The 27,319-nt window shown below is 34.2% G+C and overlaps 1 protein-coding gene and 1 long non-coding RNA gene across 2 annotated transcripts in view; one reads left to right on the forward strand and one right to left on the reverse strand.

The window, feature by feature from the left end:
- The window catches only part of LOC132735315 (serine-protein kinase ATM-like), an 80,847-nt gene that overhangs the window by 34,188 nt on the left and 19,340 nt on the right, over positions 1-27,319 (forward strand). The window lies entirely within an intron of this gene.
- On the reverse strand, positions 21,224-25,561 carry LOC132735314 (uncharacterized). The gene is made up of 3 exons (XR_009626439.1): positions 25,424-25,561; positions 24,776-24,856; positions 21,224-21,285 (listed from the first exon to the last, which is right to left on the reverse strand). It is a non-coding gene; the product is annotated as an uncharacterized LOC132735314 (long non-coding RNA).

The following is a 27,319-nucleotide window of genomic DNA, read 5'->3' on the forward strand; positions in this document are numbered from 1 at the left end:
TTGAAAGGAAATGCAACATATAAAAACCACAACTATCTTTAATTGCCCACAACCATAACTCTATATTTCAATTCTTTTACAAGGTATTCTGTTACTAGTAACATCCTCATTTCCGAAGCAGTCTTGTGGGGGTATTAATCACATTTAGTGATAGTTCTAGTTTATATTATTTTTGCAACAACATAGATCACAGTTACATAAAAAAAATACTTTCAAACATTGCTAATCTGTGATTCTTTGAGATTCTATTGCCTGATATTATTTTTTTATCTGCACTTATCAACTTCAAAGACCCAATGCCGACAACAAACTCAAGGCGGGGCTATATATCCCAACAAAAATTGATACGTCACACATTTAGTATCGGACGCTGTCATTGATTAAGCACCTGCAATACTGACACTGATTGACAGGTTTATCAAAGGAGAATTTGTTATTCCTTGACAGCTGAAGTGTGTCGGAGTAACTAACAATACAATTATCCGTTAGACCCTTGCTGTTTAATGGGGAAATATTACTTCAGGCATATATAGTTGTAAAAGTTGTTTAAGTCTATTGTTTAATTATGTTTGTTGGTAAAAATGATGCTTTAATTTTTTTGTTTGTTATCCCCCGCCGATGGAATCGGGAGGGGGATATAGTTTTGGCGTTGTCCGTCCGTCCTTCCGTCCTTCCGTCCGTCCGTCCATCCGTCCGTCCGAATTTCGTTTCCGGAGTAGTTCTCTGCAACTAATGGCTGGAATTCAACGAAACTTTATGGGAATGTTGATCAGCATGTGAAGTTGTGCACCTGGGTATTTTCGTCTGGATATTTTTAGTATTTTTAGAGTTATTGCCCTTGACTTAGTAAAACGTCCGAATTTCGTTTCCGGAGTAGTTCTCTGCAACTAATGGCTGGAATTCAACGAAACTTTATGGGAATGTTCATCAGCATGTGAAGTTGTGCACCTGGGTATTTTCTTCTGGATATTTTTAGTATTTTTAGAGTTATTGCCCTTGACTTAGTAAAATTTTGTAATTTTCAACTTGTGTCGCATGTAACTCAAAAAGTATTTGACCTAGAGTCATGAAACTTTACAGGAATGTTGATCAGTATGTGTAGTTGTGTACCTGGGTATTTTCATCTGGATATTTTTAGCATTTTTAGAGTTATTGCCCTTGACTTAGTAAAATTTTGTAATTTTCAACTTGTGTCGCATGTAACTCAAAAAGTGTTTGACCTAGAGTCATGAAACTTTACAGGAATGTTGATCAGTATGTGTAGTTGTGCACCTGGGTATTTTCGTCTGGATTTACTATTTTTAGAGTTATTGCCCTTGACTTAGTAAAATTTTGCAATTTTCAACTTGTGTCACATGTAACTCAAAAAGTATTTGACCTAAAGTCATGATACTTTACAGGAATGTTGATCAGCATGTGTAGTTGTGCACCTGGGTATTTTTGTCTGGATTTATTTAGTATTTTTAGAGTTATTGCCCTTGACTTAGAAAATGTTTGCAATTTTCAACATGTGTCGCATGTAACTCAAAAAGTATTTGACATAGAGTCATTTAACCTTATTGGAAAGTTGCTCAGCATATTTAGTTTGTTCCTGGGGTTTCGCTTGTGGATTTATCCAGTATTTGTAGAGTTATTTCCCTTGACTTAGTAAAAACTGTTTCATTATGTTGTTATTTGATCCTTGAGTGCTTGAGTTAGAATCAACCAACTTTACAGGAATAATGATCAACATCACTAAATTACGAATAATGAAGTCTGGAGATTAAGATGTTTTTACATCTAGGTGAGCTATTGTGATCCCCCACCGTCCGTCGTCATGCGTTGTCAGCAATTTCTTTAAACAACATCTCCTCAGAAACAAATGACTGCACAGCAACCAAACTTTACAGGAATGATCCTAGGGTGGTCCCCTGCCAAAGTTGATCAAATGGTTCTGGTCTGTTGCATAGCCTTATGTCTTCAGTTGTTGTGTTAATAATAACCAGTACTCGGCGGGGGATATAAATTCAACGAATTTGCTTGTTGAATTTTTGAAAATCGGGGGATTTCGATCCCACGGCGGGAGATCGGGAGACATGGTCGAAAATCGGGGGTTTTTGTCCCCTGGTGGGGGATATGGCATGTATGCCAAGATTACTAAAAAAACATGATAAAGAAAGTGGTCAGCTCTCGGACCCTTATACGGAGAATGAAGCGAAAAGGTGACCGCTTTCATTTTCGGGACATCATAACAAACAGAAAAATGGTTATGGTTATATAATTTGGAGACACAGAACACTTGATAATGTTCTTTCAGAATTGAAATTTCGATATCACGAACGTCATTTTGTTTTATCATTAGCGTGCGCCGGATCGCGTACCCCTTGCTATTTGTAATTTTCACAGAATTGTTATTTTTAAACACATTTCATTGATTTTTTCACTGTATTTTTAAGACATGTGCCAATATTTGTCTCTTGTAAAATCGTGTACGCAGCTTTAAAGATGTGAACAGTACAGCCACAGTCCACAAACTTTTTGAACAGCCTTCGTATATATACAAAATACATAGACAAAACTAATGTGACAAAACAGACCGATTAAATTTTTAAAAAGGAAACTTTAAGATTTGTTCAAACATTCTTTGTTTGCTTTTAGAAAAAGTAAAAAGTCGAGCGTTGCCCCAGCCCGGCGGTGGCTCTTGTTAAGAAAAATTTTACCCTTTTCTTTACTTAGAAAATTTTACATAAGAATAGTCGAGCGTTGCTGTCCTACCGACAGCTCTTGTTTAGTAAATCACTAGAAATTCATCAATTTCAATATCCCCCCCCCCCCCCCCCCAATATTTTTTGACAGTGCAGAGCCCTAGTTAATTTTTGTGTACAGTTGAGAAAAAAATATTGTCCTCTAATAATATCAAACTGCATCCGTTGCAAGTTAAAATACTTTGCTTAAGTTGAATTTTATTTGAATATCACGATCGTCAGTTAGCAAGTGTCATCACAATGAAAATTTAAGTTCTTTCATGTACAACCGTTCTTACAGAAATTCATTTAAAGAATAATCATCGGATATTTCACCACTAAGATTATTTACAGAAGATCATTTACTTATCATTTTCATTCGCCATTGATGCATTTGACAAGAAAATAATAAAAATCAAAACTTTTGAATGAATCATTAGTTTTTGGTGACAAGGTTTTGTAAAGGAAACATATATCAACATGATCACTAGACTTACCGACAAATTTATGCGTTGTGTGTCTTATTGGTCTTAATTGAAAAGAATCACCGCTAATCTGTTAATATTGTTGTTTTTTAGCTCGACTATACAAAGTATATGGAGAGCTGTCCTACTCGCTCCGGCGTCCGCGTCCAGATTTCAGATTAAAGTTTTGGTGCTGTAAAATATTTTTCACTATAACTTTGTCATTTCTTAAGGTATCAACTTCAAACTTCAAATATATGTTCCTTATCACCAACCACATCTTATGTGACAAAGTTCATAACTCTAGCACCAATATTTTCAGATATATCTCCCCTTGAAGTTAGAATTTTCCTTAAAAAATACTATTTTTTACTGTTACTTCTTTATTTTTTTAAGGGATCAATCTTATACTTCAAATATATGTACCTTATCATCATCCACATGTTATGTGACATTAGGTTCATAACTCTAGCACCAATATTGCAAGGATTATTATTAAAATGTTATTTTTTACTATAACTTGTTTAGTTTTAAAAGTATCTAACTCAAATTTCAAATACTTATACCTTATCATCAATTACATTTTATGTAACAATGTTCATAACTCTTGAAGCAATATTTACAGATTTATCTCTCTTTGAATTTAGATCTTTAAGAAATATTATAACTTCCTTACTTTTTAAGGTATCTACTTCAAACTTCAAATATATATTTCATATCATTACACACATGTTGTGTTACAAGGTTCATAACTCTAGCATGACTATTTCTAGAATTATTCCCCTTTATCTTGGAATTTATGTTAACAATTGTTATTTTTTTACTATAACTTAATACATAATTATGCATAATTGATTTTTCTTTCATAGTTTTGTCCTCCTTACTGCGTCCAGTATTTTATTAGTCGAGCTTCGCTGTCTCCTGTGACAGCTCTTGTTGATACATTTATTTGATCGGCAATTATCAACACTCTGATGATGTCACCTGTTGACTTCCAACACCTTCTCAATTGTATCGCTGCGTTTCATTGGTTTTCCAATTATACTGACCAATGAAAATAGGTTTTACAGACCGTTTTGATAAAGGCGGAGTGTGGAAGATTTTGACATTTGGAAAATTATTGCATGTGTTTATCCTAATAAGGGTGACATTGTTTTCGCTTTTCTAAGCAAACTGGAGACAGAGAGCCTAGAAAAGAGTATATTTCTAATTATATATATATAAGTTCTACTGCTAAAAAAACAGGACAGTAGGTCCAGAGAACTTTAATAATTTAACCCTTTAAAAAAAATTACCAGACATGACCAACGGTCTGACGATGTTTCGCTTGGACTGACTATAAGCCATGTAGGATAACCTGACAATTTGAGGCACAGCTGTTAAACAAGGTTCATGATCTTGAAAGCAATATATATTAATTATGACCCCTTTTTAGTCCCCTACCGGTTAAACCAGAGGGGACTTTAGGTTTACCCTCTGTTCGTCTGTCGGTCTGTCTGTCTGATTACCTATTCAGTATAATGATTAAAAAAGTATGGAAGTTTTCAACATAAATCTTGGATCACTTGTTTGTCTTGGCAAGGCATAGTTGAAAGATAAGGGGCATTGTTTTTAAAGCTATATATTTGAATATATATATTAGTTATGTCCCTTTTTCACTAAAATTGCCTATTATTAGTAGGGTGATTTCAAAACTATCAAAACTATAAACTTGAAACTTGTAATACTTGGTTATCATGACAAGGTACTAGGAGCTAAATGATTACTCACGATAATGCCTTTAACTGCGATTCAGAGCTGACTCTTGATTTGTCAGGGTCGTATTTGTATTCAATTTGTTGTCACTATTTTCAGGAAAATATCTCCTTTTTGATATTAAACCACCTCTCCTCTTTATCAAATCAAAATGCACGTAATGTAAACACTAGAACATGATATTTAAAAATGGAAGACAACCACACATTGTTTACAATCTTAGGTTATTAAAGTCAGGTGTCTTTGCTTGCAGCTAAAAATTAGGGATGTCATCTGGATCCGAAACGGCCATCCGGATATCCAAATCAAACATCCGGATACATCCGGATGTTCGGATCGTTGTTATAATTTTAGTTGGCTGATATGACGTAACCATACTTTCGCGACCTTTTTCAAAGTTTAATATTTCGTTTTACTTCCTTTTTAATTAAATGTTTCGTGTCAAAAATGTTTCGTTTTTGATTTTATTATTTCTATATAGAATATGACTGTTATCTATAAATTTAGTGCATATGGTACTTACGATTTAAAATGAAATAAAAATGAAATTCACCGCAGATTGTCTCAATTCCTCAATTAGTGCAATAACACTCGCTCACATTTATGAACCGTAAAATATATATATGTTTCCATTGTTCAATAACACGCATACAATTTACACACGATGACCTTTGACAGGTGTGTAGTCGGCATTTCAAAAGAACCTGCCAGCATGTAGTCCTGACTGTTTGATTCGAATCATCAAAGAAGTTGCCGAAACTTACATGAATAACACACATTTTAAGTGTTCATAAGTAAAAAAAAGCTGTGAAAAAAATGTTTTTAAAAAATGCACATGTTTGATTAACACTACAGTTAAGGAGAAAGTTATTTTGTCGGATAATTATCATATCAATTTCAATACAAGCTGTGATAATTAACATATTATTATTCGTAAGTGCATTTCTTGATTTGATTATTTTATTTCTACAGATTTTTCATTTTCTCAAAATAAGGAGTCGACGGGTCGGTAAGCCGAAATATATATTTAAAAAAAAGCCTTATTAAATAAAATTTGGACATAAGAAATGTAACATCGTTGCCGATGACAATCGCACGGGACTTAGAATCGTTGCCGATGACAATCGCAAGAGACTGAGAATATTCATCTTAAATCCTACGAAACATAATTTGTTTGGTGTTTAATATATATTAACACTCGTAATTATTATAGTAATTATTGATTTTTTGTGGTCCGCAGAGATTATGATGTGTATTGTCAACCTAAGGTACAATATACAATATGGTGTCAACACCATGACTACGTCGATTATTTCAACACATGTTTTTTTTATCACATTTTCTAAATATTCTGAAATATTTTTTGCGAACATCCGGATCCGAATATCGGCTCCGGACACCGAATCGTGATCCGAACGTTCGGATATCCGGACTCCGAATGACATCCCTACTAAAAATTGTTTTTTAAGTATTCCCTATAGAAAAATTAATATTAACATAGCCTGAGTAATCGAATTGAAATAAATCAAACCACAAAATAATAATTGAGAATTCAATTAAGAAAAAGCTGATTTGTTGCACCCCTGCAAGACACATAAGACACTGTGAGAGTATACTGTATGATTATCCTGAAACCAATAATTTTAGAAGTTATTGCCCTTTTAAATTATAATATTTTTAACCAGGTAAATTCCGAAGGAAAAAACTGGTTATTAGATTGAGGTATGTCGGCGGACTGGCGGGCGGGCGTTAACAATTTCTTCTGTGCGCAACTCCTCCTACTTTTCTCAACAGATTTTGACCAAACTTTCACAGAACTTTTGTCATCAAGTGCCCTGGCGCATATTGTCGGGGTTTTGTGATTGGATAATATTTGACCTAGTTATGGCCCTTTGTTTTTTTTCCTTATACAGAATATATAGTGAACAATTTCTTCTGTACGCAACTCCTCCTACATTTCTCAACGTATTTTGACCAAACTTTCACAGAACCTTTGTCATCAAGTGCCCTGGCCCATATTGTCGGGGTTTTGTGATGGGATAATGTTTGACATAATTATGGCCCTTTGTTTTTTTTCCTTATATAGAATATATAGTGAACAATTTCTTCTGTGCGCAACTCCTACATTTCTCAACAGATTTTAACCAAACTTTCACAGAAATAAATAACAATATGTTTGGACCCAAATATTACAGATGGTACTGATATACTTCTGGTGGGGATCTAACCTGTAGGAGACTTCTGTATTGCTTAGAATACTTCAGGCTTTCAAGCGGGCCCTACTTTTCCCTACTTTTTTTGTTTGACCCCTACTTTTTTCTTGAAATGCCCTACTATCCCTACTTTTTTAAGAAAATAGCTCGAGGATAATTGATACAACTCCAGTATAAGTAGTAGATTGATTTTGATAAAATCTTTATCTCAAATTTAATAAGAATCAGATGCAAGTTTAATTGTAGGAAAAAGTTGATGGAAGTAGGTCATCAGTGGTGCAAGGGGGGTTCCATGATGAGGATGGTTGGAGCTGACATGGCAGAATCAGCGACTTTAGGTGAGTTTGCTTCTATAGAAATATTACTTAGTGTTCAAATTATTTTTTATGTTTCATTTCAAAATTATAATATGTTTTTGTACACAGACTAGCCTCTCAATTGTTTCATTTCAAAATTATAATATGTTTTTGTACACAGACTAGCTTCTCAATTGTTTCATTTCAAAATCATAATAATTATGTTTTTGTACACAGACTAGCTTCTCAATTGTTTCATTTCAAAATTATAATATGTTTTGTACAAAGACTAGCTTCTCAATTGTTTCATTTCAAAATTATAATATGTTTTGTACAAAGACTAGCTTCTCAATTGTTTCATTTCAAAATTATATTATGTTTTTGTACACAGACTAGCTTCTCAATTGTTTCCCAATGATGCGTATGCTGAGGGACAATACTTGCCAGCATCTTTGAGCATATATAGATTTTAGGCAATGTTTGGCATATTGGCAAGTACTGAAGTTGCTCACTGTGATCATTTTGTCCTGAATTTTCATTGAATGAAAGATACTGGAAAAATGTAGTGAGTGTTTCTGAAAAATATGTATGCTTTAATTAGATAGAATTTGATAGCTTTAATATGTTGGGGGATTAATTAATACATTATGAAGTGTAAATCCTTGCTTTGATTTGTCAGTTTTGCATGTACTAACTTTGCATACTAACTGCTTGTGTACATGTATATATCTTAAAATTTACTTTTGATTGTTACAAGTATCTATTTTGCATGCCCATGTAAACTCCATGCATAACTAGGATGCTAGTAAACCTTTGCTTTTTTTACATTTACTCCTTTTCATTTTCTATTGTGTTATAATGCTAGTTAAAAAATCATGTTTTAACACCTATCCTTGTTCTAGTCTGTGTTTCACATATTATGCTAGCTAAAACCATATTTTTGCACATAACATTTTTCTAGTTTGTATTTTGTAACAACCATGTTATCTTAAACAAGGTTTTAACACATTTCCTGTTTTTAGTCTGTGTACAAAAAACATGCTTACTTAATGTTTAATGTTGCTAATAGTCTGTGTTCTGACATATTCATTGGTAATAGTTTTCTGTTATTATTTGGAATTGGATCTAATAAAAAAATATCAATTCCAGGTTCATGCCCAGATCGATCCATCCTGTTGTGGAATCCCTATTGAGACACTGGTGACTGGTTTCCTAAATGAAGAAAATGCCATGGATACTAGTTGATAAGGGTCTGTATTTGTTTTTGTATCAACTTTGGAAAAAAGGTGAGTAGAGAGTCCTACTTTCCCTACTTTTAGGCTCTGAAAATCCCTACTTTTCCCTACTTTTCAACAAAAAAAATCCAACTTTTATCCCTACTTTTTTGTTATTGGCCACTTGAAAGCCTGATACTTATATATTTGCTTGTATTATCCCCTATTTTACTTCCTTGCATTTATGAAACAGATGAAACAGAACGAGATAAAGTTTTGTTTTTAAGGTGTTAATTTTTAAAATTATACCAGACTGTGTAAACTGAGGAATTTCTGAGTTAATTTTTTTTAAGTCAAGTGGCTTCTGTTGATCTGTTTCACCTCAATGATTCCCTGGAGTCACTTGGCATTGTTCAGTTTAAGATTTGAGGTGCATTTAAGGTGACAGTTGCCCTTTTTGTGTCGCCTTAAAAAAAGCGACATAATAGGGGTTACTTTTGTCGGCGGTGTCGGCGTCGTTGTCGGCGTCCCCTTAAGCTTGTCCGGAGCATAAGTCAGTCATTATAAGTCGGATTGACTTCAAACTTGGTATGCATGCTTCTTATAATGACCCAAAGTGCAGTGCACAAGAACCGGTACTCTGCATTTCTTATTTTTTGAGTTATTGCCCTTTGTTAATTTTCATACTTTATTTTTGCCCAGGCCATTTCTCCTAAAGTGTAAAATCTATGGACTTGAAACTAAATTCATAGGATAAAAGATCTCATTAAGAAGAAGTGCAGTGCACAAGAACTGGTACTCTGCATTTCTTACTTTTTGAGTTATTTTCCTTTGTTAATTTTCATACTTTATTTTTGTCCGGGCCATTTCTCCTAAAGTATAAAAGCTATGGACATGAAACTTCATAGGATGATAGATCTCATTAAGAAGAAGTGCAGTGCACAAGAACTGGTACTCTGCATTTCTTATTTTTAGCTCGACTATTCGATAAGAATAAGTAGAGCTATTGCAGTCACCCGAGCGTCGGCGTCGGCGTAACCACTTATGTTAAAGTTTTTGTAATAGTTCAAATATTTTCAAAGTCCATTGACATATGGCTTTGAAACTTTGCACACTTGTTCACCATCATGACCCCAACCTGTAGACAGGAGGAGGTAACTCTATCAAGCATTTTGACAGAATTATGCCCCTTTTTCGACTTAGAATTTACGTTAAAGTTTTTGTAATAGTTCAAATATTTTCAAAGTCCATTGACATATGGCTTTGAAACTTTGCTCACTTGTTCACCATCATGACCCCAACCTGGAAACAGGAGGAGGTAACTCTATCAAGCATTTTGACAGAATTATGCCCCTTTTTCGACTTAGAATTTATGTTAAAGTTTTTGTAATAGTTCAAATATTTTCAAAGTCCATTGACATATGGCTTTGAAACTTTGCACAATTGTTCACCATCATGACCCCAACCTGGAAACAGGAGGAGGTAACTCTATCATGCATTTTGACAGAATTATGCCCCTTTTTCGACTTAGAATTTAGGTTAAAGTTTTTGTAATAGTTCAAATATTTTCAAAGTTCATTGACATATGGCTTTGAAACTTTGCACACTTGTTCACCATCATGACCCCAACCTGTAAACAGGAGGAGGTTACTCTATCAAGCATTTTTTTACTATCAAGCACTAAGAATAGTCGAGCGTTGCTGTCCTACCGACAGCTCTTGTTTTGAGTTATTGCCCTTTGTTAATTTTCATACTTTATTTTTGTCCAGGCCATTTCTCCTAAAGTATGAAAGCTATGGACTTGAAACTTCATAGGATGATAGATCTCATTAAGAAGAAGTGCAGTGCACAAGAACTGGAACTCTGCATTTCTTATTTTTTTGAGTTATTGCCCTTTGTTAATTTTCATACTTTATTTTTGCCCAGGCCATTTCTCCTAAAGTATAAAAGCTATGGACATGAAACTTCATAGGATTATAAATCTTATTGATAAGAAGTGCAGTGCACAGAAACTGATGCTCTGCATTTCTTATTTTTTGAGTTAGTGCCCTTTGTTTATTTTCAAATTTCATTTTTGTCCTGGCCATTTCTCCTAAACTATATTGTTCACAAGGCGACACATCCGACTCGCGGAGTTCTAGTTCAATTTTGCACTGTGAACTTTATCTGGGATATTACTGTGAAACCACAAGAGGTTTCAATAAGAAACTAAGTAGGTAGATAGATCTCATTGAGTAGAAGTACAGTGCAAAGAATAGTTACTCTGCCTTCCCTAATTTAGACATTTTTTTTTTTGCACTTTGAACTTTGTCCTGGACATAACTCTGAAAATACAAGAGGTGTACTTTTCTGTGTCCAAAACCTAGTCGGGGAGCACATTCTGGTTCAAACATGCTCTTGTTTAAATTTTAACCGCAATGACTCTCAACCACTTGGGATTGTCCAGTTTAAAAATTAAGATACTAAATAGAAGTAAATTTTGTTGGGGACGTCACAAGCTGGCATTTAAAGCCAAGTGACAGTATAAAAGAAGTTACCATTATTACATGTTCTGACACATTACATACTTTTACTATGAAAAATATCATTTAATCTGTCAACTTTATTCCTTTATATAAATTGCATATTCAGTAGAGCTTTGGGAACATTGAAGGTAAATGGACTGGCATAAAAACTTTGACACATCAGGACAAGTTGACTCATGAATCAGTCTCTATTTATCCCCCGCCGAAAAATAAGTATTTGAGTTATCAACTTGAAACTTCATAGGTGGATAGACCTCATTGAGGAGGAGTGCAGTGCACAAGAATGATAACTCTACCTTGCATGAGTTTTGAGTTATTGCCCTTTGTTATTTTTCAAAATTGATTTTTGTCCAGAGCATAACTCGAAAAGCCTATGAGATATTAACATGAAACTTCATAGGTGCATAGATCTCACTCAGGAGGTGTGCAGTGCACAAGAATGATAACTCTAGCTTTCATAATTTTTGAGTTATTGCCCTTTGTTATTTTTCATACCTAATTTTTCACCTGAGTGGAGCATAACTCAAAAAGTGTTTGAGATATCAACATGAAATGTCATAGGTGGATAGATCTTATTGAGGAGGAATGTTGTGCGCAAGAATGATAACTCTTTCCCTATACAATTTTTGAGTTATTGCCCTTTTTTTTTTTCATGCTATTTTGTCCAGAGCTTATCTGAAAAAGTATTTGAGGTATCAACTTTAAACTTCAAAGGTGGATGGATCTCATTGAGGAGAAGTGCAGTGCATAAGAATGATAACTCTACCCTGCATTATTTTTGAGTTATTGCCCTTTGTTATTTTTCAAAATTAATTTTTGTCCAGAGCATAACTCAAAAAGCCTATGAGATATCAAAATGAAACTTCATAGGTGCATAGATCTCTGACTCAGGAGGTGTGCACTGCACAAGAATGATAACTCTACCTTTTATAATTTTTGAGTTATTGCCCTTTGTTCTTTTTCATACTTTAATTTTTTCTCAAAAAGTATTTGAGGTATCAACTTGAAACTTCATAGGTGGATAGATTTTACTGAGGAGGGATGCAGCACACAATAATGATAACCTACCCTGCATTATTTTTCAGTAATTGCCCTTTGTTATTTTCAGCCATCGGTATTCACATAGGTTTCAAATCTGTAATCACTATAGCCATCAGTTTTCATTACCAAAAGACCTCTTAAAATAGAATTATTCCGCTCTACTACATATACATTCTTCCAATGAGCAAACACATTCGGCGGGGGATAGCCATGTCAAATTTTGGAGCTGTCTTGAAATACAAATGTTGTAACATATTAAGTAAAAAGATTGGTTACTTAACCAACTAACTGTAAAGTAGATATATCCTGTGTGATTTATACCTGTGCAATAAAATAACAAGAAATCCTGGGATTATCCCAGGAAATCCTGAAAAGTCTCAAGAATTTGTCGTGGAAAAAATCACTGGATTTTCTGAGATAATCCTGAGACTTTCTATGCCATTAAATGGGACTGGACAATACTAGGAATTTCTTCAAGACAGAAATAAAATTTTGTTCTGGTGTCCCAGGAATGTCCTGTTTCCAGGAATACTCTGTAATCCCAGGAAATTCCCCTGTTCCCAGGAAAGTTTCATAATCCCAGGACAGTCTCATTATTCCAGGAAAGTCCTGTCCCCAGGACAGTCTCATTTTCCCAAAAATGTTCTGTCCTCAGGACAGACATTTCTTAAATGTAGAAAACAGTAAAAACTGAATTCTTAAATGCTGCTTTTAAAAACTAATTTAATGCACAAATTTAGTTAGTTTAAACATATTTATTTCATTATATTTTACATTTTATATGTATATAATTATTACATGTTATTGAAGGGATTAGAAAGAAATTTTTATAATGCACAAAATTGTTAAATTATGCCAATTTATTGAATCACTGTTAAAAGTAAAAAACTTCATATCTGATACAGATTCATCTGATGTAAATATGATGAATTTTAATAATCAACACTATGAATATACATTTCTTAATTGTAATTGATAAACAATATAAGGAAAGATAGATATTTTAATACTTGTATTCACAAACAAAAGTATCCATCAAATACACCAGCAATTAATCTCACTTGCATACTAATATGTACATGATGAATTTATAACAAAAATTCAGAAAAAAATTAGTAATACACAGTTTCACTATTTCTAATGTCAGCAAAACTGAACTAAATCCACAAGAAGATAATAAAATTTGAGAAAAAATACATAAAATGTCTGACATTATTAACACTATTCCTGAATATCAGAGGTATAGGTTAAATGTTTATAACATAAAACTTCTTATTTTGAAATAACACGCGTGGTTGAAGTTTAAGGTTATAGTTTAATCTAGAACATCAGGAGGAGGAGGTGCAGGACGATTTCTCCTAGGGACCCAGGGGAAACATTGTGCTATGATTTTATCCATTTTTGATATCTGTTCCTCATTATTGTCAGAACTTCTACATCTGTATGGACGTGATAATCTAGTGTCAGTATAACTTATGTGACCATATGTACCGGTATGTGTATAACGTAGTACACAATCGTTACGTGGAACACATGGTTCAGGTGAATGAGATAATGACATCCTACTCAAGTGATCAAAATCATGTAAGTCAAAGTAATTTCCTCTTGGTTTTTCAGATCTGGATGGACTCAAGTCAGTGATTGGTATTTTAGGAAATATTGGTGCTTCAGTCTCCTCAGTCTTGACCTTTGTTAAATCTTCGTTGTCTGTATCAGATTCTTCAGCTTCTTGTGCAGACTCATTGTTTTGGCATATTTTGTTTTTGTTTGTTTTCTTCTTTGTTTGGAATCCTATGTCACTTTTTTGTTTTGTTTTGGGTAGTTTATAAAGATCTTGTATTGGTGCTTCACTCTCCTCAGTCTTGATCTTTGTTGAATCTTCGTTGTCTGTATCAGATTCATCAGTTACTTGTGCAGACTCTTTGAATTGGCATATTTTGCCTTTGTTTTTGTTCTTCTTAATTTTGAAGCCTATGTCACTATTTTGTTTTCCAGTTTTTTTGGCTGAGTGTCTGTTATCGGATGTTTGTTCTCTAAACTTATTCGTTTGTTGTCCATGCTTGTTTTTAACTGAATTTTTAATTGTGTGGTCTTTTGAACGTTTTGGTTTTGAGCTCCTTAGACCCATATTCAAATATGCTTGTTATCTAAACTTTGTTAAACATAAATAGGCTGAACAAACTAAGGCAGAGGTAGGAAATATGTCTAATTTATAGCAAATAATCACTGTATCCTTCCACATTATTATGAATTTGGTTATTTTATAAACTCTTTCATTCACATGAATAAAATTCTGATTTTTGAAACCCATGAGCAGGTCTAATAGGTATATCAAGTAAGTAATATATCACTTAATCCAATAAATATTTCTTAATTATTTTGTTTAGTATATTCTGAACACCTAAATATCCATAGATTACACAAAAAATGCTTTAATTGAAAATGCCTGACAACTAAAAATTTTATTTTTTTTACTATCAATAGTTTTTAAAACAATTTTTCTTTTTAGCTCACCTGTCACAAAGTGACAGGGTGAGCTTTTGTAATCGCTTTTCGGCCGGCGTCCATCCGTCGTCCGTCCGTCCGTCCGTCCGTAAACTTTTGCTTTAAATGACATCTCCTCATAAACCACTGAGCCAATTTCATCCAAACTTCACAGGAATGTTCCTTTGGTGGTCACCTTTAAAAAATGTTCAAAGAATTTAATTCCATGCAGAACTCTGGTTGCCATGGCAACCGAAAGAAAAATCTTTAAATATCTTCTTTTAAACAACCCTAAGAGCTAGAGCTTAGATATTTGGCATGAAACATCTTCTAGTGAGTGTCTACCAAGTTTGTTCAAATAAAAGCCCTGGGGTCAAAATTGGCCCCGCCCCAGGGGGTCATTGATTTTCCCTATATGCATATAGTAAAAAGTTAAAAAATCTTCTTTTAAAGAACCCAAAGAGCTAGAGCTAAGATATTTGGCATGAAACATCTTCTAGTGAATGTCTACCAAGTTTGTTCAAATAAAAGCCCTGGGGTCAAAATTGGCCCCGCCCCAGGGGGTCATTGATTTTCCCTATATGCATATAGTAAAAACTTAAAAAATCTTCTTTTAAAGAACCGTAAGAGCTAGAGCTTAGATATTAAGCATGAAACATCTTCTAGTGAGTGTCTACCAAGTTTGTTCAAATAAAAGCCCTGGGGTCAAAATTGGCCCAGCCCCAGGGGGTCATTGATTTTCCCTATATGCATATAGTAAACACTTAAAAAATATTCTTTTAAAGAACCCAAAGAGCTAGAGCTAAGATATTAAGCATGAAACATCTTCTAGTGAGTGTCTACCAAGTTTGTTCAAATTAAAGCCCTGTGGTCAAAATTGGCCCCACCCCGGGGGGTCATTGATTTTCCCTATATGCATATAGTAAAAACTTAAAAAAATCTTCTTTTAAAGAACCATAAGAGCTAGAGCTTAGATATTTGGCATGAAACATCTTCTAGTGAATGTCTACCAAGTTTGTTCAAATAAAAGCCCTGGGGTCAAAATTGACCCCGCCCCAGGGGGTCATAGACTTTCCCTATATGCACATAGTAAAAACTTAAAAAATATTCTTTTAAAGATCCCAAAGAGCTAGAGCTAAGATATTTAGCATGAAACATCTTCTAATGAGTGTCTACCAAGTTTGTTCAAATAAAAGCCCTGGGGTCAAAATTGGCCCCGCCCCAGGGGGTCATTGATTTTACCTATATGCTAGTAAAATCTTAAAAAATCTTCTTTTAAAGAACTCAAAGAGCTAGAGCTAAGATATTTAGCATGAAACATGTTCTAATGGGTGTCTACCAAGTATGTTCAAATAAAAGCCCTGGGGCCAAAACTGGCCCCGCGCGGGGGGAGGGGGGGTCATTGATTTTCCTTATATGTGTATAGCAAAAACTTAAAAATCTTCTTTGAAAAAACCCAAATAGCTAGAGTTTAGATATTAAGCATGAAACATCTTGAAGTAAATATCTACAAAGTTTGTTCAAATAAAAGCCCGGGGGTCAAAACTGGCCCTGCCCCAGGGGTGTCATTGTTTTTAACTATATGTGTAAAGTAAAAACTTTAAAAATCTTCTTTTAAAAAACCCAATGAGCTAGAACTTAGATGTTTAGCATGAAACAACTTCTTATGGGTGTCTACCAAGTCTGTTCAAATAAACAAATAAAAGCCCTTGGGTAAAAATTGGCCCGGGGGGGGGGGGGGGCCTATATACAGGTGAGCGACCTCAGGGCCATCATGGCCCTCTTGTTTTAATTTAGCGCTTATCTATTTCTGATGACATTTATCACTTTGCTATTTTGCATGTCTGCACAGATAAAAGATAAAATCTAAGCCATATATCGATAGTGTTGGTATTTTAAATGCATTATAAATATACTACATGTAGATCAGCAGACCAGGGTTTAAGTTTGACTATAATTTATTATAAAGAGTTTTATAAGATAAGAATATACTACATGTAGCTCAGCAGATCAGGGATAGTTTTAGAATAATTTATTACAAAGAGTGATAAACTTATTTTGCAGACCTTGTAACCAACATTTATACCAATGCACTACCCATTGTATTTAAATTATGTCACTTTAATTGGGTCAAAATTGACCCATTTTACCCTGATAGTTTAGCTAAGATATTATGCTTGTAGTCCTGTTTAGTGGAACTCAACCTGAAATATTTAAGTCATACTCCTGTGGTCAAAAATGGCTCCACCCTAAAGGTGACTTAGTTTACCTAGACTTGAATATAAAAAATGTCTTAAAAATCTCCTTCTCTGAAAGATCATTGCCCAGAGCTTAGTTTTGCCCCTTTTTAGCTCGACTTTTTTTTTTTGAGAAAAAAGTAGAGGTATTGTAATAGTCGTAGCGGCATTGCTGTTGCCGTCCGCAAACTTGTACCTGGATCATAACTTTTTTATTTCTTGGTGTATTGTCTTCATACTTGGCCACAACAACCCTTGGGACAAGACCTTTCAGTAGACCACACTAACCTTGACCTTCATCCATAAATGACCTTGACCTTCAAGGTTAAAAGTCCAAATTTTGCTTGTTCATGCTGTTATTGGCTGTAACTTTTTTATTTTTGAATAGATTGTCTTCAAACTTGAACATAATAATCTTCAAGGATATCCCTTAAAAATAACCTGACAGACCTTGACCTTCACTCATAAATGGCCTTGACTTTGAAGGTCAAATTATTGAAATGTTCATGTTTTTGGCTATTATTGGCTGTTACTTTGTTATTTTTTAATGGATTGTCTTCAAACTTGAACATAATAATCTTTAAAGATAACCATTAAAAATAGCCCGACAGACCTTGACCTTCACTCATAAATGACCTTGACTTTGAAGGTCAAATTATTGAAATTTTCATGTTTTTGGCTATTATTGGCTGTAACTTTGTTATTTTTGAATGGATTGTCTTCAAACTTGAACATAATAATCTTCAAGGATAACCCTTGAAAATAACCGGACAGACCTTGACCTTCACTCATTAATGACCTTGACTTAGTTTTGGCTGTAACTGGCTGTTACTTTGCTATTATTGAAGGGATAAACTTCATATTATAACAGAACATACTTAAAGACACGAACATGTTGTTTATCGTGACTTCACCACGTGACTCCACCACGTGACTCCACCACATGACTCCACCACGTGACACCACCACGTGACTCACCACGTGACTCCACCATGTGACACCACCACATGACTCCACCACGGGACACCACCATGTGACTCCAACACGAGACTCCACCACATGATTCCACCACGTTAACTCCACCACGTGACACCACCACGTGACTCCACCACGTGACACCACCACGTGACTCCCCCCACGTGCCTCCACCATCTGACACCACCACATGACTTCCACGTGACACCACAACGTGACTTCACCACGTGACTTCACCATGTAAACACCACCGGTAGAGGTGACTTCGAATTGCGTGTCTCTATATATATATATAAATTAGTAAATTTATATATAATTATAAAATATATAGAAAAAATTAATGTGACAAGACAGAATGATTAATTTTATAAAAAGGAAACGTTAATATTTTGTTCAAACATTTCTTTGTTTGCTTTTAGAGAAAGTAAAAAGTCGAGAGTTGCCCCAGCCCGGCGGTGGCTCTTGTTATCTTAAGACTTTTCTCAAAATTACCTATTGGGTATGATTTAAAAAGTATGAAAGTTTTCCGTGAAATTTTGGATCACTTAATGTTTGTCTTGGCACAATCTGATTAAAATCAGCACTAAATAATGCTCCGCTTTTAGATCTGACCGTGACCAAATACAAAGTCATTTCTGGTGACCTTTCACAATGGCAATCATCGGCGAGCTTGCATAATTTTGAAAGCAATGTGGTTTCTAATTTTAACCCTGGGAAAACAAGTATTGAGGAGGTAATTGTCACGATTTGGATAACAAACATGGCATTGTACATATAGCCGACAGGTAAACTGGCAAAACAATCTTGCCCATTAAAAATTTGTTATTATTTCAATTTGATATGTTATAAATTACTTCAAATTTGTATATATTTTTTTATATTTTTTTTCACAAAAATCAACAATTTGTTTAACTTCTACAGTGTTTTGATACTAATCTTCTTATGCCTATGTTAAAACCAGTTTGATTGCATGGCTAAAAAAAGCTTTCTCACGAAATCAGAATTATAAAGAAAGTGAAACATAATTAGATAGTCATCATCAGATCTACATAAAAGAAATAAGTAGATCAGAACTTAAGTCAAATTGGTATTGGCAAGGCATAGTTGAAAGATAAGGGGCATTATTTAATATATATTAGAGTTATGCCCCTTTTTATCATAGAATTTTTGTCAAAATTGCTTATTATTATAGTAGGGTGATTTTAAAACTAGTACCAAAGCTTGAAATACTTGATTATAATGACTGATTATAATGACAAGGCACTTGAGGAGTGGAATGATTATTCACAATAAACTGCCTTACTGCAATTCAGAGCTGATGATACAATCTTGATTTGTGATGGCTGTATATACATGTATTTCGATTCATTGTCACTATTTTGAAGAAAATTATCTCCTTCTCATTATAAAAAAATGTTTTTGAAAACTTTTGTTTCTTTGGTTATACGTTCTCCTTACCCCATCAAAGTGCGTGTAATGTGTTGTTCAAAAATGGAAGACAAAGCACAAATTGTTGACAATGTTGTGTCATTAAAGTCAGATGTCTTTCATTGCAGCTGAATATTGTTTTTAAAGTATAGAAAAGTAATTGTTAACCTGTCTGAGTTATCAAATCGAAAAAAATTAAATAGAAAAGCAATAATCGAGAATACAGTCGAGAGAAAACTGAATTGTTGCACCCAGTACATTAGGCACAGAATGATGTAGACATAGACATCTAAGCCGGGGACCAATTCTTTTAGAAGTTATGCCCCTTTTAAAGTTAAATTTTTTAGCTCACCTGACCACGAAGTGGTCAAGGTGAGGTATAGTGATGGGGCTATGTCCGGCGTCCGTCGTCTACGTTGTGCGTCGTCAACAATTGGGTTGTTAACAGTCTAGCAGTCACAGTTTTGATTGGATCATCATCAAACTTTGTCAGAATGTTTGTCTCAATGAAATACAGATCGAGTTCGAAGATGGGTTATCTCGGGTCAAAAACTAGGTCACAGGAGCTAAAAATAGAAAAAGCTTGTGAACACTCTAGTGGCTGCAGTTTTCACCCAAATATTCTGGAAATTTGTCAGGAAGATTGTTTTAATAATATCTAGGTCTAGTTTGAAGATGGGACATCTCCGGTCAAAAACTAGGTCACAGGAGCTAAAAATAGAAAAAGCTTGTTAACACTAGTGGCTGCAGTTTTCATCCAAATATTCTGGAAATTTGTCAGGAAGGTTGTTTTGATGATATCTAGGTCAAGTTTGAAGATGGGTCATCTCCGGTCAAAAACTAGGTCACAGGAGCTAAAAATAGAAAAAGCTTGTTAACACTCTAGTGGCTGCAGTTTTCCTCGAAATATTCTGGAAATTTTAGTCCAGTCATTCTAGCTCAAAATAGAGCCAAACCTCAAACAAATTGCAACAGAAAATATTTTGAGTGTTTTGAAACCCCAGACCTATATTGTATAACAAATCAAATGTCTAGAAAAATCTAAATTGGAGAATGTTTTCAAAAATTGAGATCAAATATAGGGGTTTCATGCATTGTAGTTATTTTTTTAATTTTAACTCAATGTAATACACACATACAATTTTCCAATCAGTTTTATATATAATATGCATAAAAATATAGCTTAATCTATCCCTATAGTAACATAAAGTAATCAAAAAGTTGTTTTTGTTAAAAGAAACTACTTTTACCTTTCTAAAATTTATTAATTAACTTAAGTGGGTGGGGTAATATTATATTTTTACATTGCTGTAGATCAACAGTTTATTGAAAGCTCTATGTTATATGATATTGAAACAGAAAATACATAATGGTTTACGTACATGTGAAAATGTCAAGTTTCAACGTTTTATGAATTTAATTTACCAGCATTCCATCAATATTTAATGCATAATTGAAATATTTATATTAACATTTGTACAGCTAATGGGTGGGGTAATTTTATACAAAATAGAGAAACATTAAGGAAATCGATATCATCTTATATAAAATATTGAGTTTTTTATTAACTTGAATACTTTCAAGCACATCTTTGTATTTTTTCTGAGTCAAATTATATAACATCGTGACATTGGGTCAAAAGATGTGAACATTGACCTTTTGGAAGGCCAATTTCAAAATATTTGATACATTTGAGCATAAAATGTAAAAAAAATATTTGCAAATTTTAATTTGTAAAAAAGCTTCGCTAAGCATAAGCACAAGAATGTCATGACTTACAAAGCGTCACTAGCTTCTGTAATTTCTGGTCGACCAATCTTTCACTTTTAATCACTAGATGGTAGCACCTAAAATTCTTCTGGTATATCTTGCCTTTAACTGTCTTTGTATGATCATCAAACAGCCGTTAACAAATCCGACAGGAGTTCATCTTGAAAAAAAAAACAATAACTGATATTGTAAGATTTATAAAATCTGTTTTTTATATGCCCGAAAGGGCATATTATGTTATACCCCCTGGCGTCTGTCCGTCCGTCCGGCCGCACTACCGAAAAGGGATAGGGGGCCATCTAACTGTAAACAGAACAAAAGAGAACAATAGAGTTCATTCCGTAACAATAGAGTAAGGGGCCATTGGCCCTCTATTAAACAATAGAAAATAACAAAAGAAATGGCCCCTTATTCCATTTCGGCCGTCCGTCCGTCCGTCTGTTAGCAATTTGGTTTCCGGAGCATAATTTAAGTTCCATTTGACCCACAATGTTCAAACTTCATAGGATGATTGTCCATATTGGATAGAAGATCCCTATTGATTTTGGGTCAAAAGGTCAAAGGTCAAGGTCACTATTACCTTGATACTGAAAACAGTTTCCGTCCGTTAGCAATTTGTCCGTTAGCAATTTGAGTTTCCGGAGCATAACTTAAGTTCCATTTGGCCCACAATGTTCAAAACTTCATAGGATGATTGTCCATATTGGGTAGAAGACCCCTATTGATTTTGGGGTCAAAAGGTCAAAAGGTCAAGGTCCACTATTACCTTATACTGAAAACAGTTTCCGGAGCATAACTTAAGTTCCCATTTGACCCACAATGTTCAAACTTCACAGAATTGATTGTCCATATTGGGTAGAAGACCCTATTGATTTTGGGGTCAAAAGGTCAAAGGTCAAGGTCACTATTACCCTTGATACTGAAAACAGTTTTCCGTCCATTAGCAAATTTTGTTGTTAGCAATTTGGTTTCCGGAGCATAACTTAAGTTCCATTTGGCCCACAATGTTTAAATTTCATAGGATGATTGTCCATATTGGGTAGAAGACCCCTAATGATTTTGGGGTCAAAAGGTCAAGGGTCAAGGTCATTATTACCTTAAAACTGAAAACAGTTTCCGTCCGTTACCAATTTGTCTGTTAGCAATTTGGTTTCCGGAGCATAACTTAAGTTCCATTTGGGCCACAATGTTCAAACTTCATAGGATGATTGTCCATATTGGGTAGAAGATCCCTATTGATTTTGGGGTCAAAAAGTCAAAGGTCAAGGTCACTATTACCTTAAAACTGAAAACAGTTTCCAGAGTATAACTTAAGTTCCATTTGACCCACAATGTTCAAACTTCATAGGGTGATTGTCCATATTAGGTTGAAGACCCCTATTGATTTTGGGGTCAAAAGGTCAAGGTCACTTTTACCTTGATACTGAAAACGGTTTCAGTTTGTTAGCAATTTGTCCGTTAACAATTTGGTTTCCGGAGCATAACTTAAGTTCCATTTGGCCAACAATGTTCAAACTTCATAGGATGATTGTCCATATTGGGTAGAAGACCCCTATTGATTTTGGGGTCAAAAGGTCAAAGGTTAAGGTCACTTTTACCTTGATACTGAAAACAGTTTCTGTAGCATAACTTAAGTTCCGTTTGACCCACAATGTTCAAACTTCATAGGATGATTGTCCATATTAGGTTGAAGACCCCTATTGATTTTGGGGTCACAAGGTCAAAGGTCAAGGTCACTGTTACCTTGATACTGAAAACAGTTTCCGGAGCATAACTTAAGTTCCATTTGGCCCACAATATTCAAACTTCATAGGATGATTGTCCATATTGGGTAGAAGACCCCTATTGATTTTGGGGTCAAAAGGTCAAGGTCACTATCACCTTAAAATCAAAAACAGTTTCCGGAGCATAACTAAAGTTCAATTTGGCCCACAATATTCAAACTCCTTAGGATGATTGTCCATATAAGGTAGAAGACCCCTATTGATTTTAGGATCACAAGGTCAAAGGTTAAGGTCATTATAAATAACTTAAGTATTAATCAACCTACATCTGTAAAATTTTATAGGATGAACAGCTAATTCCCATGTCTTACAAATGCTTCATCCTTACTAAAAAAAACACTTTCGGGCATATAATGCTCCGCCTAGCGGTGCTCTTGTTTTACATTATATGGAGGTTGATCCAGAATTACCCAAAATATGTTTATAATTCTGATAACTTTTTATGTTTTCTTCATTAAATTTATAAATGCGCAAAGATCGATGTTTCTTCTATTTAATTGCCAAATATAATTGATTATAAACATCCACTACCGTCTCAGGCTGCCTTAAAAAACCCTGGATACGCCACAGCAGCGCAACTCAAAGAAGACCTTCGTTGAAATTTATAATACACCAAAGTGCCCGAGACAAAAAGGGATCATGTCTAATATTTGCCGAAGGTTAATGTAAAGCCTGCTAAAATTTCATGTCGTTTGAACATTGTATTATAATAATTGTGTAATCATTTGTAATTGCAACGTTTGTTTATGCAAAAACGTCTTCATTAAGGCTTGGAAAACGGCACTTTCATAAACATTTGTCAACTGTTTAGACAGCCTACCATAGAAACATCTAATATGATGTAAGAAATTCGACACAAGTATTTTGTTAGTCATGGCAAGCCTCGTTACCGCCCATTTGGCGGGTCACCTCGGGACGGATATTCCTATCAGAACCGCAACATATGACAGATATTATTATTATTTTCTAAGGTTTTAATCTAAAATTATCAATATAAAATACCTACTGGTTAAAGTGTTTGGAAGTAACGTAAAGATAAAGTCACATATTGAGTTTTTGAAAATGTGACATTTCAATTTTAAGCATTTCTAATGCCCATCCGTGCATGCATTCAAAAATATTTGTACTGATATGTTACTATATGGAACTTATGACACACTTTAAAAATGATGAAAAATATCATTAACCCTTTCCCCCATGAGCATATCGTGAAAAATGGCCATTTTAACTGAAAAGCCTCCTCTTACAAGTTCAAACTGCTATGAAACTATGAAAAATGCTTCAATACTAATCAAACTTGGCACAAATGTTGACTGGACCATTGCCTTTGTAACGACATGCTCAGTCTTAAATTTCCTGTTACCATGGCAACGAGGGGACATCTCAAAATTGCCAAAAATCACTATTTTGCCTCGATTTTTTTCCATCAAAATTTATTTCAAAGTGTTGCAACTTCTCAATGGATTGAGATAGAGTCAAAGGCTTTTCAGTGTTGGTTACACGTTACTTTATGATCAACCTGGGGTCATTTTAAGCCTCTCACAAGTCCAAAATTTTCTTGGCGATGAGGGGGACTCCGCCCCCCTTCAAACCCCCCAAACAGAAGGGGGCACATCCCCCTTCTGGCAACCCCCTGATGTATTATTTGGATGGGGGACGGCGCCGAAAAAATGGTCACTTTTTTAACAACATTTCTCAAACGAAAAACAGTGTTTTGGGTCTAAATAGGACATTTTTTCACTGTTTGAGGCCTCAAAAGGGGGGGGGGGGCAAAAAGCCGTCGAAACACGCTTATATTAGGGAAAAGGTTAAAGTGATTTTCGATTTTGTGAAACAAATGTCTCAACTAAATATATGCATCTTTACCTTTAACTCGTATACATCACAGTGTCCTCAAAACACTTTCAAGATCGGGCATACTCATTGGCTCTTGTGTGTTGATGAAATCTGTAACATAGAAATTACTTCAAGTTTGAAAGGATTAGAATCTTATTTTCATATTTATGTGAAACAAGGTTCTATAGAATACACAGATGTTTTTATTGTTACATGTATTTGCTTAAATTTTGATTTTAAATGTGATAAAATTATACTATAGTCATCTTAGGTGTGCATTCCGAAAGAAATACTAATATATCGCTGTGAATTAATCTTATACACGTAATGCACTTTTTCAAATTCGCACAGGTGCTATTGTATGCATAAAAGATTTTCTTTTAAATTATGGATCAACTGTGCATGTTCACCTTGAACTCATACACATCGCCAATCATGAACCATAACTAGAAATTACTTTGTTTATTAATAAATTTTTCATGTCACCTTATCATGTATAAATTTCTTCTATGTCTATTAAAAACTGAAAATAATTTCAGATATATTGAATTATGCATATGACGCTCTATTTCCTCCATGTTTGATATTCACTTACTTAAACCAGTAAAAGATAATGTTTGATATTTGTGTAACATATGTAAAAATATTACAAATGTAAGCACAGGAAAGCAAACTTACTCATTTAGTGTACATATAGTTTACTGGATTTTTTTTTTTTTTTCAAAATCAAGCATACATCAATGAAGACTACCTCAAAGCAGTACCCCTGAAATAATAATAACATTACATACATTATATATGTAAAGCAATTTTAAATAAGGTTTCCTTTTAAAAGGAAAGGCTTGCTCAGTTGTGCCATCATCCCTTCCCTTTAAAGTTGGTTTTTTTGGTTTCAATTTATTATCACAATCTTTTTTAATTACGTATTTGCATATCATAAAGGGTTTATTTAGTTTGTTTTTTTCTCGAAAAAATAAAAGTTTCGCTTTTAAAGGGATATGCAGGTTTTTTTCGTTTTTGCAGTTGCTAATTTCATTTATATAGCAGCTTTAGAGACAAGTAAATGCACTAAAAGAATTTGTTACGTGGTACCAATTAATAAACATGTATCAACTATGTTACACCTAAAATATTCTATGATCGACAACACAGGGGATCAGCATGGCAAGGTTAATGGTATGCATGGGCTATTTTTAGATTACCTCACCGAGACGTTTAAACGTCAGTAGATCTAAATATAACTTGATCATGCACTAATATTATGCGTGGTTCAGTCACTATCTTTTGATAAGCAGGACCGCCCTTTGGAGACGGAATACTACTACAGTAACCATTCTCTATTGTATAAAACTAATAAAGAAAAAAAAACAATTATAAAAGAAACTAACTTTTGCGTCTTGAAAAAGAATTGAAACGGAATCAAGTAAAAATAGAAATCCTATTTATATAAACAAACTGGGATTACCGAAGTAACTAAAATAGCTTACGCCCGAATTGTCACGATTGCAATCGAAACTACATCAGCTATTATCATTAATCCGAAGAGTGACGGAAAGGACCGAAAAGTTGCGATTGACACGATTGCAGCTGGTTTCCCGTTCAACCATGCACTAACAAATGTAAGCAGGAAACCACCTAACCGGAACAAGTTTTCCAAAACAAATGTCTTGCAGCCGTGGTTGCAAGCCAAAAACTATTGAAAAATACAAAAAAACAACCTTGAATACACATTTAACAATAAAACATGATTAAAGTATTCAGAATTTATTTAACGTAATTCGTCATAATTAAAGTGATAATGGCGTTCCATAGTTTAAAAATACTGTTGAAATCAACTTGTTTTAAATACACATTTTTAGGCCGTTTTTGAATGTTTACTTAGACAGGAGTTAATCAGAGTTGTAATTGATATAAATTAAACTGTTTTCCATGAAAAGTATAATACAGATCGCTTGAAACACCTGTTGACCTTCAACGGATAAAGAACTGGTAAAACAAGTAATAATTTTCAACAAATACTCATAATAAACTTACGACCCCACATTAATAATTCCTATAATGATCTGTAATATTTTAAGGAAAATATACCAACCCACTTTACAGTGTACTTTACTTACATTTATTTTGTTTAAACTAATTTTGTTGTTGTTGTCGCCATTATGCAGTTGCTATTCTGAGTATCGGAGACACTGTGTTCGCCTATGGAAGACCGTTGTCGTCAGAAAAAATCACAAAAAATAACGCGATAAAAACCCGTTTTTTTTCTATGTTGCGCAACATAGATTTGCTAGACTTTTGATATGATTCATGTTATTCCATATACTTTCTATACCAGGTAAAATATTTTCTGTTGCAATTTGTTTGAGGTCGATTTACAGACTGACTGGACTATTGTCAGGGAGGTTGTTTTGATAATTTCTAGGTCAAGTTTGAAGATTGGTCATCTCCGGTCAAAAACTAGGTCACAGGAGCTAAAAATAGAAAAAAGCTTGTTAACACTCTAGAGGCTGCAGTTTTCATCCAAATATTCTGGAACTTTGTCAGGAAGGTTGTTCTGATGATATCTAGGTCAAG

Source organism: Ruditapes philippinarum, unplaced genomic scaffold (genome assembly GCF_026571515.1).
Source record: "Ruditapes philippinarum isolate M1 unplaced genomic scaffold, ASM2657151v2 ctg3764_1_1_1_1, whole genome shotgun sequence".
Classification (NCBI taxonomy): Eukaryota; Metazoa; Mollusca; class Bivalvia; order Venerida; family Veneridae; genus Ruditapes; species Ruditapes philippinarum.